At 39.5% G+C, this 15,656-nt stretch overlaps 1 non-coding gene across 1 annotated transcript; it reads left to right on the plus strand.

Annotated features, from left to right (window-relative positions):
- Nucleotides 1-638: 638 nt before the first annotated feature.
- Nucleotides 639-742, plus strand: LOC128567053 (U6 spliceosomal RNA). The gene has a single exon (XR_008374727.1). It is a non-coding gene; the product is annotated as a U6 spliceosomal RNA (small nuclear RNA).
- The last annotated feature ends 14,914 nt before the right edge of the window (nucleotides 743-15,656 follow it).

Here is a 15,656-nt window from a genome sequence, read left to right on the forward strand (position 1 = left end):
GTATGGTGCCCCATGGAAAAAAAAACAAAAAAGAAAGAAAAACCTCTGGTGTCAAATTCCTCTGCAACAGTTTGGGTGCAAGTCAATGCCGCTTAGTTCTCTTCTTGTTGCAATGCAGCCTGGTCCCAGATTACTGTCTTCTGTTATTTGCTTCGTGTTTGGAATAATGTGTCACCTTTTCTACTCTCATAGCACATAAATCTTGAATCTGCTTATTGGAAAATTACCAAATTCAATTTAATTTAAATACGTAGAACAGAACTTGCATTTTTTTTTTTTTTTAGTTCTTCTTAGGAAAAATAACTTCATGCTCATGCTTAAAATTTGTACTGTTCTTGTGAAAAAAAAAATGTGGGAACAAGTATAAAAAACCACAGTGGAAATCCACAGGGAAACTATGATTCAGTATTGATTCATCTGCATGTAGCTGATACCAATAAACGCTTAATTATGTTGGAAAAAAAATAAAGAACTGAGATGGAAGAAACAATAAAAAAACTCCCAACAACAACAGTAAAAAGCCCTGGTACAGATGGCTTCACACCAGAATTCTATCAGACCTTCAAATAAGAGCTTATACCCATACTGTTGGTGCCTGCTGTTGCAACTCGTCACTGTGTGAATAAAAACAGCCAGTGGTGCTCGCTTCAACACATATACAAAAATTGGAATGATACGGAGAAGATTAGCATGGCCCCTGTGAAAGGATGACAGGAAAATTCGTGAAGCATTCCATATTTTTAGAGGAGATCAAACTTTCACTCTTTGCAGATGATATGATTCTGAAAACCCCAGGGACTCAACTACAAAACTTTTAGAAGTAATCAAGGAATACAGTAGCATCTCAGGATACAAAATCAACACTCACAAGCCAGTGGCATTGATATATACCAACAATATTCAAGCTGAAAAAACAGCCAAAGAAGATGAAATATCTGGGAGTGTATCTAACAAAGGATGTGAAAGATCTCTATAAAGAGAACTATGAAACTCTGAAAAAAGACACAGCTGAAGATGTTAAAAAATGGAAAATCATACCATGCTCATGGCTGGGAAGAGTCAACATTGTTAAAATGTCTATACTATACAAAGTAATCTACAGATTTAATGCAATCCCTATTAAAGCATCTCTGTCATACTTTAAAGATCTGGAAAATTTAGTACTTCATTTTATATGGAAACAGAAAAAAACCTCGAATAGCCAAGACATTACTCAGAAATAAAAACAAATCAGGAGGAATCATACTACCAGACTTCAGACTATTCTATAAATCTAGTGATCAAAACAGTATGTTATAGGCACAGAAATAGAGAGGTAGATGTATGGAACAGAATTGAGAACCAAGAGATGAACCCAGACACTTATTGTTATTTGATCTTTGATAAGCCTATCAAAAATATAAATTGGGGGAAACATTACCTATTTAACAAGTGGTGCTGGGTGAATTGGCAGGTGACTTGTGGAAGACTGAAACTGTAACCACACCTTTAATCTCTAACAAAAATTGACTCTCATTGGATAAAAGACTTAAGACATGAAACTATAAAGATTCTTGGAGAAAGTACAGGGGGAACACTTGAAGAAATTGGCCTGGGAGAATACTTTATGAAGAAAACCCTCCCCCACCTCCCCAGGCAATTGAAGCAACACCAAAAATACATTACTGGGATCTGATCAAACTAAAAATCTTCTGCACTGCCAAGAACACAGGAAGTAAAGCAAGTAGATAGCCTTCAGACTGGGAGAGGATATTTGTGGGTTATGTTTCTGACAAAGGTCTGATAACCAGAATCCACAAAGAACTCAAACTTAGTAATAAGAAAAAACAAGTGATCCCATTTTATTGAGGGCAAGAGACTTGAACAGAAGCTTCTCTGAATAAGACAGGTGTATGGCCTACAGACACATGAAAAAAATGCTCATCATCTTTAATCATCCAAGAAATGCAAATCAAAACCACTTTGAGATATCATCTAGCTCCAGTAAGAGTAGCCCACATAACAAAATCTCCCAAATACAAATGTTGGCATGTATATAGAGAAAAGGGAACACTTCTGCACTGCTGGTGGGAATGCAAGCTAATATGTTTCTTTTAGAAAGAATTTGGAGAACACTGAGGGATCTAAAAGTAGACCTGCCATTTGATCCTGCAATTCCTCTACTAGGTGTATATCCAAAAGACGAAAAATCACTTTACAACAGAGATACTTGCACCAGATTGTTTATTGCTTCTGAATTCATAATTGCCAAGTCATGGAAGAAGCCCAAGTGCCCATTGACCCACGAATGGATTAATGAATTGTGGTATGTGTATACCATGGAATACTAGGCATCATTAAAAAGATGGAGTCTTTACCTCTTTTATGTTGACCTGGATGGAGCTGGAACATATTCTTCTTAGTAAAGTATCTCAAGAATGGAAGAAAAAGTATCCAGTGTACTCAGTACTTTTATGAAACCAATTTATAATTACTCACACTTTCTTATGAAAGATATATCATATCTCAGGACGAAGGACAGAAGTGGAGTGGGAAGGGAGGGGAGGAGGGAGGTTTGATAGAGGGAGGATAAATGGTAGGACCACACCTATGGAGCATATTGCAAGGGTACAAGTCAAGTATAGAACATAAATGTCTTAACAATTAAGTAAATAAAGTGAAAGCTATATTAATTAGTTTGATGTAAGCACTCCAAATTGTATAAAAAATCAACACATTTTACCCCACAAAGGCATAAATCTATTCATGATCTATGTGTATATGACTTAATAAAAGGAAAAAAAAAACACCTTAATATTGTCATCCAGAGGAGGGCTATGTTATACTAATAAATGCTACTCCACCATTACCTAAAATAATAATAATAATAAAATAAAAAATAAAAATAAAAACAGCTGGGACATGGATTGAAGGTACATGCCTGTAAGAGGTGGGCTTCCCATCTGTCTTCTGAGAGCCTGAGAAAACCTCTCTTTTGGCCTTTTATTGGAGCCTCAAACCACAGAAGTGGGGGCCCACCTGCTAGGATCACATGTTTAATGGTTGCTAAGTGCTCTTTCCACCCGGGCGGGCTCGGGCAGGCTCGACTCCCATCCTGTTGCCCTACGAATGTTACAAAGTATAACATTAAATGAGCTACCAATATTATCTCATTAACAATGTTACAAAGTATAACACTTGCTTGCTAATGAGCTACTTATCTTACCTCATGCAGCTGCTTGAGGGCTTGTCTCCAGGCTGCAAAACATCTCCATGCCGGCTAGGAGATTGTCTCACTCCCAGCACTTTCTTCAAGAGCCAGTAGCTGCTTCAGTAAGCCTGTGCTCAGTCTCCTACACCATACTGATGAAATTATTCAAAAACATTGAGAAGGAAGCAATCTTCCCCAATACCTTCCATTAAGCAAACATCATCCTGATACCAAAACCAGGAAAGACCCAACTAAAAAGGAGAATTTCAGACTAATGAATATAGGTACAAAAATTCTCAATAAAATTCTAGCTAATAGATTTCAGCTACACATTAAAAAAATCATTCATCATACTCAAGTATGTTTCACCCCAGGGATGCAAGGCTAGTTTAACGTATATAAGTCCATAAACGTAATTCACCATATCAACAGAAGCAAAAACAAAGACCATCATCCTCTCACCAAGTGCAGAAAAAGCACTTGATAAAATTGAGTATCCTTTTTAATTAGAACACTTAATAATTCAGGCATAGGTGGCACATTTCTAAATCTGCAGCCATCTATGGCAAACCCACAGCTAATATTATATTGAATGGGGTAAAACTGAAAGCTTTACTACTTTTAACTGGATGATTCTTTACCACTTAGAACAGGAACCAGAAAAGGTTGTCCTCTATTGTGACTATTCAACATAGTGCTGGATGTTCTAGCCAATACAATCAGGCAGAGAAGGTCATCCAAATGGGTGCAGAAGGGATCAAGCTCTTGCTTCTTTGCCAACAGCATGATCTTATACTTACAGAACCCCAAAGACTCAACCACAGAACTCCTGGAAGTGGTTAAAAAATACAGAAATATCTCAGGAAATAAAATCAATGACCATAAAGCAGTAGCCTTTGTATATGCCAATAACAGCCAAAATGAGAAGTTAATCAAGGACACAATTCCCTTCACAGTGGCTTAAAAAAAAAATGAAATAATTAGGAACATGCTTAAAAGATGTAAAGGAAATCTGGAAAGAAAATTATGAAACTCTAAGAAAAGAAATAGCAGAAAATATTAAGAAATGGAAGAACCATGCTCATGGCTGGGAAGAATCAACATTGTGAAAATGTCTATACTACCCAAAGCAATCTACAGATTTAATGCAATCCCCATTAAAATACCATCATTATATTTTCAAGATTTGGAAAAAATAATTCTTTGTTTTTTATGGAATTAGAAGAAACTCCGTATAGCCAAGGCAATTCTTTTTCTTTCTTTCTTTTTTTTTTTTGTAGAGACAGAGTCTCACTTTACCACCTTCAGTAGAGTGCCATGATGTCACAGGACTCACAGCAACCTCTAGCTCTTGGGCTTCTGTGATTCTCCTGCCTCAGCCTCCCAAGCAGCTGGGATTACAGGCTCCTGCCACAACGCCTGGCTATTTTTTGGTTGCAGTTCAGCCAGGGCTGGGTTTGACCCGCCACCCTCGGTATATGGGGCCGGCGCCCTACTCACTGAGCCACAGGTGCCACCCCAGCCAAGGCAATTCTTAGTAATGAAAACAAAGCCAGAGGTATCACCATACCAGACTTTTGGCTATACCAGAAGGCCATAGTGATCAAAACAGCATGGTGTTGGCATACAAATAGAGACATTGACATTTGGAACCAAATAGAAAACTATGACATGAGACTAACATCTTACAGCCACCTGATCTTTGATAACCAAAGAAGAATATACACTGGGAAAAGAATCCCTATTCAATAAATGGTGTTGGCAGAACTGGATAACCACAAGTAAAAGACTGAAACTGGACCCACACCTCTTACCATGTACAAAAATTGATTTAAGATGGATAAAGGATTTAAATCTAAGGCAGAAAGCAATAAAAATCCTCAAAGAAAGTGAGGAAAACACTTGAAAGATGGCTTGGGGAAAGATTTTATGAAGAAGAGTTCCATGGCAATTATAACAACAAGGAAAATAAACAAATGAGACTTAATTAAACTGAAAAGCTTCTGTATAGCTAAGGAAACAACTAAAGCAAACAGATAACCTTCAGAATGAGAAAAGATGGTTGCATATTATGAATCAGACAAAAACTTGATAACTAGGATGCATAAAGAACACAAATTAATCAACAAAAGATATCCAACAATCCCATATATCACTGGTCAAGAGGCATGAATAGCACTTTCTCTAAAGAAGACAGACGAATGGCTAACAAACATGAAAAAATGCTCATCATCCCTAATCATCAGAGAAATGCAAATCAAAACTGTCCTGAGATATCACCTAACCCCAGTGAGAATGGCTCACATCACAAAGTCTCAAAGCTGAAGATGCTGGTGTGGATGTGGGGAGAAGGGAACACTTTACACTGCTGGTGGGACTGTAAACTAATACAACTTTTTGGGAAGGAAGTATGGAGAGTCCTCAAAGAGCTCAAATTAGACCTCCCATTTGATCCTGCAATCCCATTCTGGGCGTCTAGCCAGAACAACAACAAAAAAATCCTGTTATTGTAAGGACATTTGCACTAGACTGTTTTATCTCAGCTCAATTCTAGAAACAGCCGAAATGCCCACCAAACCAGGAATGGATTAAGAAGCTGTGGTATATGTATGCCATGGAATACTATTCAGTCACTGAAAAAGACAGAGACTTTACATGAAGGTGGAACACATTCTTCTTAGTAAAGCATCATAAGATTGGAGAAGCAAGAATCCAATGTTCTGTATTCTAACAGGAAGGCAGTGGATGAGCTAATACAAGGTGGTGGTGGGGGGGGAGTAGGGAAATGAGCAATTGGGGAGAAGGGAGGATGGAGGAGAATAGGGGGTCACAGTGTATGGCACACCTTTTAGGGGCAGGCAAACAATTGTAAGAGGGACTTTATCTAACAAATGTAATCACTGTAACCTAATTCTTTGTACCCTCCCAATTCCACATCATACCCAATGAATCCCTAACAAAAAAAAAGGGGAAAAAAATATTTATCTCATCAGTAAATTACTCATTCATATCCTGAATTACTATTTTTTATTTATTTGTGTTGTTGTTAAGAGTTCTCTTGTTTCTGGCTGAGCTTCTTTAAAATCAGTATTTTGAATTCTTGATTTGGGATTTTGTGAATTTCTTTCTGATTGGGATCTGCCGCTCGAGAATTGTGTTCCCCTGGTGGAATTATCTTTCCATGCCTTTTCATGCCTCCTGTGTCCCTACATTGATATCTGTGCATCTGGCATAACAGCTCCTCCTTCCAATTTATTGAATTGGTTTTATAGGGGAGAATTTTTTTTATAGGGGAGAATTTTTTATAGGGCATAACAGCTCCTTCTTCCAATTTATTGAATTGGTTTTATAGGGGAGAATACACCTTGTAATGTGTAGATGCTGCTGATTGAGTCACAATGCGTTGGCTTGATTTTATTTGGCCGAAGGAGTGTGATCTCCATATGAACTGTTCACCAGTACTCAGGGTCCATAGTATCTACAATTTCTCCAGTGGCTTTGTATATACTTCATGGAGGCTGTGGTAAACTTTTGCTTAGAACTTGGGCAACAAGTAGGCTGATCTTCAGGCCCCAGTGGTGTTAGCAGTGATCTAGGTGTGTCTGATTTTAGGGCCCAGAACTGCCTCCCTGGATCTAGTGTCCATGGGTTTGGGAGGGCTGGTTTGGGGGCCTCCAGGTGGCTTGCTCAATTGCTGGTAGTGACTTTGGGGGCCTGGGAGTGTGAGAGGGTTTTCAGGCCTATGGGAAGATAGTGTGATGTAGATGATGACAGCAGTGGGACCAGGTCAGGAGACTTGTCCTCAAGCTGGTAGTGGATTCATGCACTGGTTATGATTAGAAGAGGCCAGGCTGTCCCTACGCCACCAACAGAACACTCAGGTGTGGACTATGGATGCTGCACTATTCTCAGTGGGGCAATATGACTGGATAGCCTTACTGAGTACAGTCTGCTCTGCTCACATCTGTTCTCATAGAACCCCTTAGCAAGTCAGTGGAATTTGCAGGTATGGATGAGAATGCCTGGTCTTCCCTGTCCCTTCTTGGCCTGGTGGCAGCTATGGCACCATCAGCCTGAGCCTGGCCTGAAGGTAGGATGCAGACATTCCTGCTAAACTTTCATAACGGCACTAAGTGTGGGCTGTTTATAGTGTATGTGCCAAGCAAATTGTGTTGTTTAACAATATCTCTGTAACAGAAATTGGTTTTGCTTAGTTGTTTTATACTAACCAAAGTACTACTTATTGACAGAAGAGAGGTAGCTAAACCAGCTGGTTTCATCTTTACTGCCAGATCATGTTGTTTTGTTCACGTAGTCACTCACCGTCTCTTCAGCTGGACAGAAATGGCTTCAGAGTTTCCTGCAGGACATGTTGGACAGGAGCCCTAGTGTGATAACACTGCTTCTATGACCTTTTCTTTTTTTGGCAGTTTTTGGCCAGGGCTGGGTTTGAACCCACCACCTCCGGCATATGAGGCCAACGCCCTACTCCTTTGAGCCACAGGCGCTACCCTCTGTGACATTTTCTTCAGTGCACTTCAAACAACTCTGTTAAATGGAGTTGGATCTATTTTTTGGTAAAGTTCCCCAAACCAAATAAAAATAAAGCCATGATAATTTTACAAAAGACATTTATAGTCACTATTTAGCTTCACAACTCTTCTAGAAAACAAAATATTTGTCTTGGTTACAAGAAACAGCTGCCACTCAAGAAAGAGGAGCCTGGTGCTCTTGGTATCAGATACAGGTTTCCATTTTCCCCCACCAACTTTCTTCACTGAATTAAAATGCAATGATGAAAATTCTTATACAATGAACTATTTTTCATTATGTTTAATTGATATGCCATTAGAAATTCAACAAACAAAAGTATATTTTGCCTACAAAACTTTAGTTTTTTTCTTTTATGAATGGTGCTGTTTTTTATTATTAAATCATAGCTGTGTATGTCAATGCAATCATGGGGTACAATGTGCTGGTTTTATATACAACTTGAAATATTCTCATCAAACTGGTTAACATAGCCTTTGCGGCATTTTCATAGTTATTGTGTTAAGACATTTATATAATACATTTAGTAAATTTCACATGCCTGGTAGATGTGGTCCCACCAATTACCTTCCCTCCACCCATCCTCCCTTTCTCCTCTCCTCTCCCTCTCCTCTTTCCCCATATTTGTGGACTATAACTGGGTTATAGCTTTCAAATTGGTTTCATAGTAGGGCTGAGTACATTGGATACTTTTCCTTCCATTCTTGAGATATTTTGCTAAGAAGAATATGTTCCAGCTCCATCCATGTAAACATGAAAGAGGTAAAGTCTCCATCTTTCTTTAAGGCTGCATAATATTCCATGGTATACATGAACCACAATTTATTAATCCATTCGTGGGTCGATGGGCACTTAGGCTTCTTCCATGACTTAGCAATAATGAATTGGGCTGCAATAAACATTGTGGTACAGATGTCTTTGTTATATTGTGATTTTTGGTCTTCTGGGTATATACGTAGTAAAGGAATTATGGGATTGAATGACAGGTCTATTTTTAGATCTCTAAGTGTTTTCCAAACATCCTTCCAGAAAGAACATATTAGTATGCATTCCCACCAGCAGTAGGGAAGTGTGCTATTTCCTCCACATCCATGCCAACATGTCCGGTTTGGGGATTTTGTTATGTGTGCTACTCTTACTGGGGTTAGGTGATATCTCAAAGTAGTTTTGCTTTGCATTTTTCTGATGATTAAGGATGATGAGCTTTTTCTCATGTCTCTGTAGGCCATGCACCTGTCTTCTTTTTTCTTTTTTTTATTAAATCATAGCTGTGTACATTAATGTGATCATGGGGCACCCTACACTGGTTTCATAGACCGTTTGACACATTTTCATCACACTGGTTAACATAGCCTTCCTGGAATTTTCTTAATTATTGTGCTAAGACATTTACATTCCACATTTACTAAGTTTAACATATACCCTTGTAAGATGCACCATAGATGTAATCCCACCAATCTCTCTCCCTCTGCCCACCTACCCCCTCCCTCCCCTCCCTTTCCCCCTTCCCCCTATTCTTAGGTTGTAACTGGGTTATAGCTTTCATGTGAAAGTCATAAATTAGTTTCATGATAGGGCTGAGTACATTGGATACTTTTCCTTACATTCTTGAGATACTTTGCTAAGAAGAATATGTTCCAGCTCCATCCATGTAAACATGAAAGAGTTAAAGTCTCCATCTTTCTTTAAGGCAGCATAATATTCCATGGTGTACATATACCACAATTTATTAATCCATTCGTGGATTGATGGGCACTTGGGCTTTTCCATGACTTAGCAATTATAAATTGGGCTGCAATAAACATTCTGGTACAAATATCTTTGTGATGATGTAATTTTAGATCTTCTGGGTATATGTCTAGTAGAGGAATTATAGGATTGAATGGAAGATCTACTTTTAGATCTCTAAGTGTTCTCCAAACATCTTTCCAAAAGGAATGTATTAATTTGCATTCCCACCAGCAGTGTAGAAGTGTTCCCTTTTCTCCACATCCACGCCAACATCTCTGGTCTTAGGACTTTGTGATTTGGGCTAATCTCACTGGAGTTAGATGATATCTCAAAGTAGTTTTGATTTGCATATTTCTGATGATTAAAGATGATGAGCATTTTTTCATATGTCTGTAGGCCGCGTGCCTGTCTTCTTCAGACAAGTTTCTCTTCAAGTCCCTTGCCCAGCCTGCAATGGGATCACTTGTTCTTTTCTTGCTTATACGTTTGAGTTCTCTATGGATTCTGGTTATTAAACCTTTGTCGGAGACATAACCTGCAAATATCTTCTCCCATTCTGAGGGCTATTTGCTTGCTTTACTTACTGTGTTCTTGGCTGTGTAGACTTTTTAGTTTGATGAGGTCCCAGTAGTGTATTTTTGAAGCTGCTTCAAAATACTTGCCCAGACCGATTTATTCAAGGGTTTTCAAGAAGATGCAAGGAATAATTTCTATTCCTGTAAATTTACTGAGGTTAGACTTGTGACCTAACATGTGATCAATTTTGGAGTATGTTCCATGAGCTGATGAGAAGTATGTGTATTCAGTTTTGTTGGGATGAAATGTTCTGTAGATGTCTGCTAAATCCAATTGGATGGTTAGATTTAAATCTAAAATTTCTTTGCTCAGCTTCTTATTGAAGGATCTATCCAACACTGCCAAAGGAGTATTGAAATCTCCAATTATTATGGAGCTGGAGGAAATCAAGTTGCTCATGTCTGTTAGAGTTTCTCTTATAAATTGAGGTGCATTCTGGTTGGGTGCATAGATATTAATAATTGAAATCTCATCATATTGAGTAATACCCTTAACAAATATGAAGTGACCACTCTTGTCCTTCCTTACTTTTGTTGGCTTAAAGCCTATTGTATCTGCAAATAAAATTGCAACACCTGCTTTTTGCTGATTACCATTTGCCTGAAATATGGATGACCATCCTTTCACCCTGAGTCTGTATTTGTCTTTTTTTTTTTTTTTTTTTTGTAGAGACAGAGTCTCACTTTACCACCCTGGGTATAGTGCCATGACTTCACATGGCTCACAGCAACCTCAAACTCTTGGGATTAAGCGATTCTCTTGCCTCAGCCTCCCAGGCAGCTGTGACTACAGGCACCCATCACAATGCCTGGCTATTTGTATTTGTCTTTTAAGGTAAGATGTGACTCTTGTATGTAGCAAATATCTGGCTTGAGTTTTTGTATCCAGTCAGATAACCTGTGCCTCTTTAGAAGACAGTTTAAGCTGTTCACATTAATGGAGAATACTGATAAGTCTGGTAAAATTTTGGGTATCGAGTTTTTCGAAAGTCCAGTGGACATTTTTAATCCTTTTGCCACTGTGGAAGTTGGAGTTTGATCAAAAGTTTCTGAGTGAGTTTACTTTTGTGGTAGAGGATTGGGCTGGTCATTATGGAGGATAGGTCTGAGAATATCCTGAAGAGCTGTTTTGGGTATGCAAATTTCTTCAACATCTGAATGTCATTAAAGTATTTAATTTCTCCATCATAAATAAAACTCAGTTTAGCTGGATACAGGATCTGGGGTTGATAGTTATTTTGCTTTAGGAGATTAAAAGTTGATGACCACCGTCTTCTGGCTTGAAAAGTTTCAGCAGAGAGATCCAAAGTCATTCTAATATTCTTCCCTTCATAGATAATGGATTTCTTCTGTCTGGCTGCTTTGAGAATTTTCTCCTTCATATTAACTTTAGTGAAGTTAATTATGGTATGCCTGGGTGATGTCTTACTGGGACTGAGTCGTGCTAGGATTCTGAAACTGTCTGCTATCTGAATTTCAGAATCTCTAGGCATGTCTGGAAAATTCTCTTTCATAATTTCATGGAGAAGGGCCTCTGTGCCTAGCAAGGCCACTTCATCAGTTTCAGGCAGATATTAGCCTTCTTTGAATTATCCCAGAGTTCTCTGAGAGAATGATCCATTTTTGCTCTTCATTTCTCTTCCTCTTTGAGAGTTTGGGAGGGTTCAAAGGCTTTGTCTTCAATGTCAGAAATTCTTTCTTTTGCTTGCTCCACTCTGTTACTGAGGGATTCTACTGTATTTTTTCGGATTTTTGAGGGCTGCAAATTCTTGCTTCAGTGTGTCTAAATCTTTGGTGGTTTTGTCTTCAAATTTGTTAAATTCTTGAGACAACTTTTTAAATTTCTCCTGGAATTCCTAATTCCGACTTTTGAATTGCTGCTCGAATTTCCAATTCTAAATTTTCCTCCACTTCATTAATCTTGTTGGCAATCCAAATTCTGAATTCGATTTCTGACATTTCAGCCAGTTGTTTATGAATGGGATCTTCAGTTACATCTGCCATATCTTTCCTTGGGGGGGCGGTTGCTCTATTCTGGTTATTCATGTTACCAGAGTATTTCTGCTGATTCCGCCCCATGATTGTTTTACACACTTTGATTTTCCCCCTGGAGCTTTGTCAAGGACCTGTACAGTGCTATGGCCTGAGAAACTGGGGACCTGTTTGTTGTGGTGGGGCTAAGTAGTTCTGTCTTGTTTACAGCTGGTTTCTGTTTGACTCTAGTGAAACAGTTACTCTGGCTTGAAGTCTCAGCTGTGGAGAAATACCAGCAATTAAGTCACCCACCCACCACATGCAACAATTGGAAAAGGAAAATCAAAGCTTCTTACAACCACACACCCATGGAACCACCTGAATAGTCCTCAGGCAATTGGCTTGGTTCAAAAGGTCTAAATCAATTGTCTCAGTCAGCACCTGTCTTGGGTGGGAGAGTTTAAGAGATCTCTGGGAACTGGATCACAGGGGTCTGGTGACTACTCTCATATGGCTTCCTCCAGTGCATGGAGTCAGAAGGAGCCACCCAGCCAATAGATCAGTCTGGGAAGTTAATGCCTCCTTCCCCACCTTGCACCTCTGTCACACCCAGTCACCAATAGTGCTGCAGTTGGCTGACCCAGTTGCCTGTAGTGAACAGATACTCCAGGGGTTTGCACCTGCCTGAATCACGAGGAAATCTATTTCAGTTCAGCCAGGCTGCTGTGCTCTGCCTCTACCTAGCAGGAGGAGATGAGGTCTGACAACCTCAGGTGCTTGGTGAAGGCTGGGGGGTGTTCACTCAGTTCCAGCCCCACCCCTGATTGATGTTACTGACAGAACAGAACATAACAACTTTGCAGGATTTTGTTTCTGTTCCTGCTAAATTCCCCTGCAGAAGAGAAGCTGTTTTGAGTTTCCAGAGCCTGTGCCTCAGGCCCTGTCTTTGCTCCTGCAGGTTTGTATTTGGTTTCCTGTCAGTTCTATCCTGCTGCCTTCCTTTGTCTATAGGCAATTATCCCCTGAGGGCCTGGTGTGTCTTAGGCTCAGTAAAGAGTTTCTCTGAGTCAGCCCTGTCCTGGAAACTTCTGGGGACTTCAAGTGTGTTTCTAGTCTCTGCGCTCTACCCAGGTCGGTACCGCCTCAGGCAAATCCATTACTCATGGGGCCTCCGTTTCCATCCCAGATCTGTTTGTGGTGGTTGCCGGCCTCCTATGGATGCCCAGGGAGACAGGAGGTGTGGCTTCAGAATATCCGGGAGTGAGCCCTATTGTTGCTAAAAGACGACTGCTGCTCTGTGCCTCAGGAACTGCTGCTCTGGTGTTTTTCCCTCTCAGCCCACTGTCCTTTCCTCGCCTCCATGCCCCAGTGGCAGCACTGACCAGCTGCAGTTTAGGCACTGTCCACACCCCTCAAGAAATCACCCATATGTCTTGACTCCTGGGGGACAGGCCTCCAGACCTCAGAGTGAGAGTGGAGGGGAGTGCTGGGAGCTCAGAGTTGCAGGTAGAGAATATATACAGTTTTATACAATTTTATGCCTGAAAGGAGAACACCGTGGCACCCTAGTAGGAGAGGTAGGTCCAGTTTTTAGAGGGTCTTTCCCATGGAGTGTAGTAGGAGGACCTTTGAACTCTGCCCGTTTGTTTTTGGGGCACTCCAAGCCATTCTCATGGGGGAGGGGACTTCCGTCTGCTTGGTGATGGATTTTGTACCTTTTGTTTGTATCCTTGTGGTTGCAGCTTGCCTCAGCAGGGTTGATGTGCATTCTTCAACCTTCTCTCTTGGTACAGCTCAAATCCACCAGGTTACTTGCTAAATTTCTGTCCTTTATCTCTCCTTCTGGACGGGAGCCTCTGTGGAAAGCTGGCTTCAGTCCATGCACCTGTCTTCTTTAGAGAAGTTTCTCTTCAAGTCTTTTGCCCAGCCTGAGATGGGATCACTTGTTCTTTTCTTGCTAATATGTTTGAGTTCTCTGTGGATTCTTGTTATTAAACCTTTGTTGGAGTTATAACCTGCAAATATTTTCTCCCATTCTGAGGGCTTTCTGCTTGCTATACTTATTGTGTTCTTGGCTGTGCAGAAGCTTTTTAGTTTGGTCAGGTCCCAGTAGTGTATTTTTGAAGCTGCTTCAATTGCCTTGGGAGTCCTCCTCATAATATATTCACCCAGGCCGATACTTTCAAGAGTTTTTTCTGCACTTTCCTCTAGTATTTTTATAGTTTCATATCTTAAGTTTAAATCTTTTATCCAGTGAGAGTCTATCTTAGTTAATAGTGAAAGGTGTGAGTCCAGTTTCAGTCTTCCGCAGGTCACCAGCCAGTTCACCCAGCACCATTTGTTAAATAGGGGATCTTTTCCCCACTGAATGTTTTTAATTGGCTTGTCAAAGATTAAATAACAGTAAGTAGCTGGATTCATCTCTTGGTTCTCTATTCTGTTCCAGACATCTATCTGTCTGTTTTTGTGCCAGTACCATGCTGTTTTGATGACTATCAATTTATAGTACAGTCTCAGGTTTGGTAGCGTGATTCCTCCTGCTTTGTTTTTGTTTCTGAGTAATGTCTTGGCTATTCGAGGTTTTTTCTGATTGCATATAAAATGAAGTATTATTTTTTCAAGATCTTTAAAATATGACAATGGAGCTTTAATATGAATTGCATTAAAATTATATGTTGCTTTGGATAGTATAGACATTTTTACAATGTTGATTCTTCCCAGTCATGAACATGGTATGTTTTTCCATTTGTTAATGTCTTCAGTTATTTCTTTTCTTAAAGTTTCATAGTTCTCTTTATAGAAATCTTTCATGTCCTTTGTTAGGTATACTCCCAAATATTTCATCTTCTTTGGCACTACTGTGAAAGGAATAGAGTCCTTGATTGTTTTTTTGGCTTGGCTATTGTTGGTATATATAAAGGCTACAGATTTATGGGTGCTGATTTTGTAGCCTGAGACATTGCTGTATTCCTTGACCACTTCTAAAAGTTTTGTGGTAGAATCCCTGGTGTTTTCCAGATATACAATCATATCATCTGTGAAGAGCGAAAGTTTGATCTCTTCTGACCCTATATGGATATCCTTGATCACCTTTTCTTCCCTAATTGCGGTGGCCAAAAATTCCATTACAATGTTAAAGAGCAGTGGAGACAATGGGCAGCCTTGTCTGGTTCCTGATCTGAGTGGAAATGATTTCAATTTAACTCCATTCAATACGATATTGGCTGTGGGTTTGCTGTAGATGGCCTCTATCGGTTTAAGAAATGTGCCTTCTATACCAATTTTCTTAAGTGTTCTGATCACAAAGGGATGCTGGATATTATCAAAAGCTTTTTCTGCATCAATTGAGAGAATCATATGGTCTTTATTTTTTAGGTTGTTTATGTGCTGAATTACATTTATAGATTTACGTATATTGAAGCAGCCTTGAGAGCCTGGGATAAATCTCACTTTGTCATGGTGTATAATTTTTTTCATATGTTGTTGGATTCTGTTTGTTAGGATCTGATTGAATATTTTTGCATCAATATTCATTAGTGATATTGGTCTATAGTTTTCTTTTTTTGTTGGGTCTTTCCCTGGTTTAGGGATCAAGGTGATGTTTGCTTCATAGAACGTGTTGGGTAGTATTCCTT

Source organism: Nycticebus coucang, chromosome 15 (assembly GCF_027406575.1).
Source record: "Nycticebus coucang isolate mNycCou1 chromosome 15, mNycCou1.pri, whole genome shotgun sequence".
NCBI classification, from domain to species: Eukaryota; Metazoa; Chordata; class Mammalia; order Primates; family Lorisidae; genus Nycticebus; species Nycticebus coucang.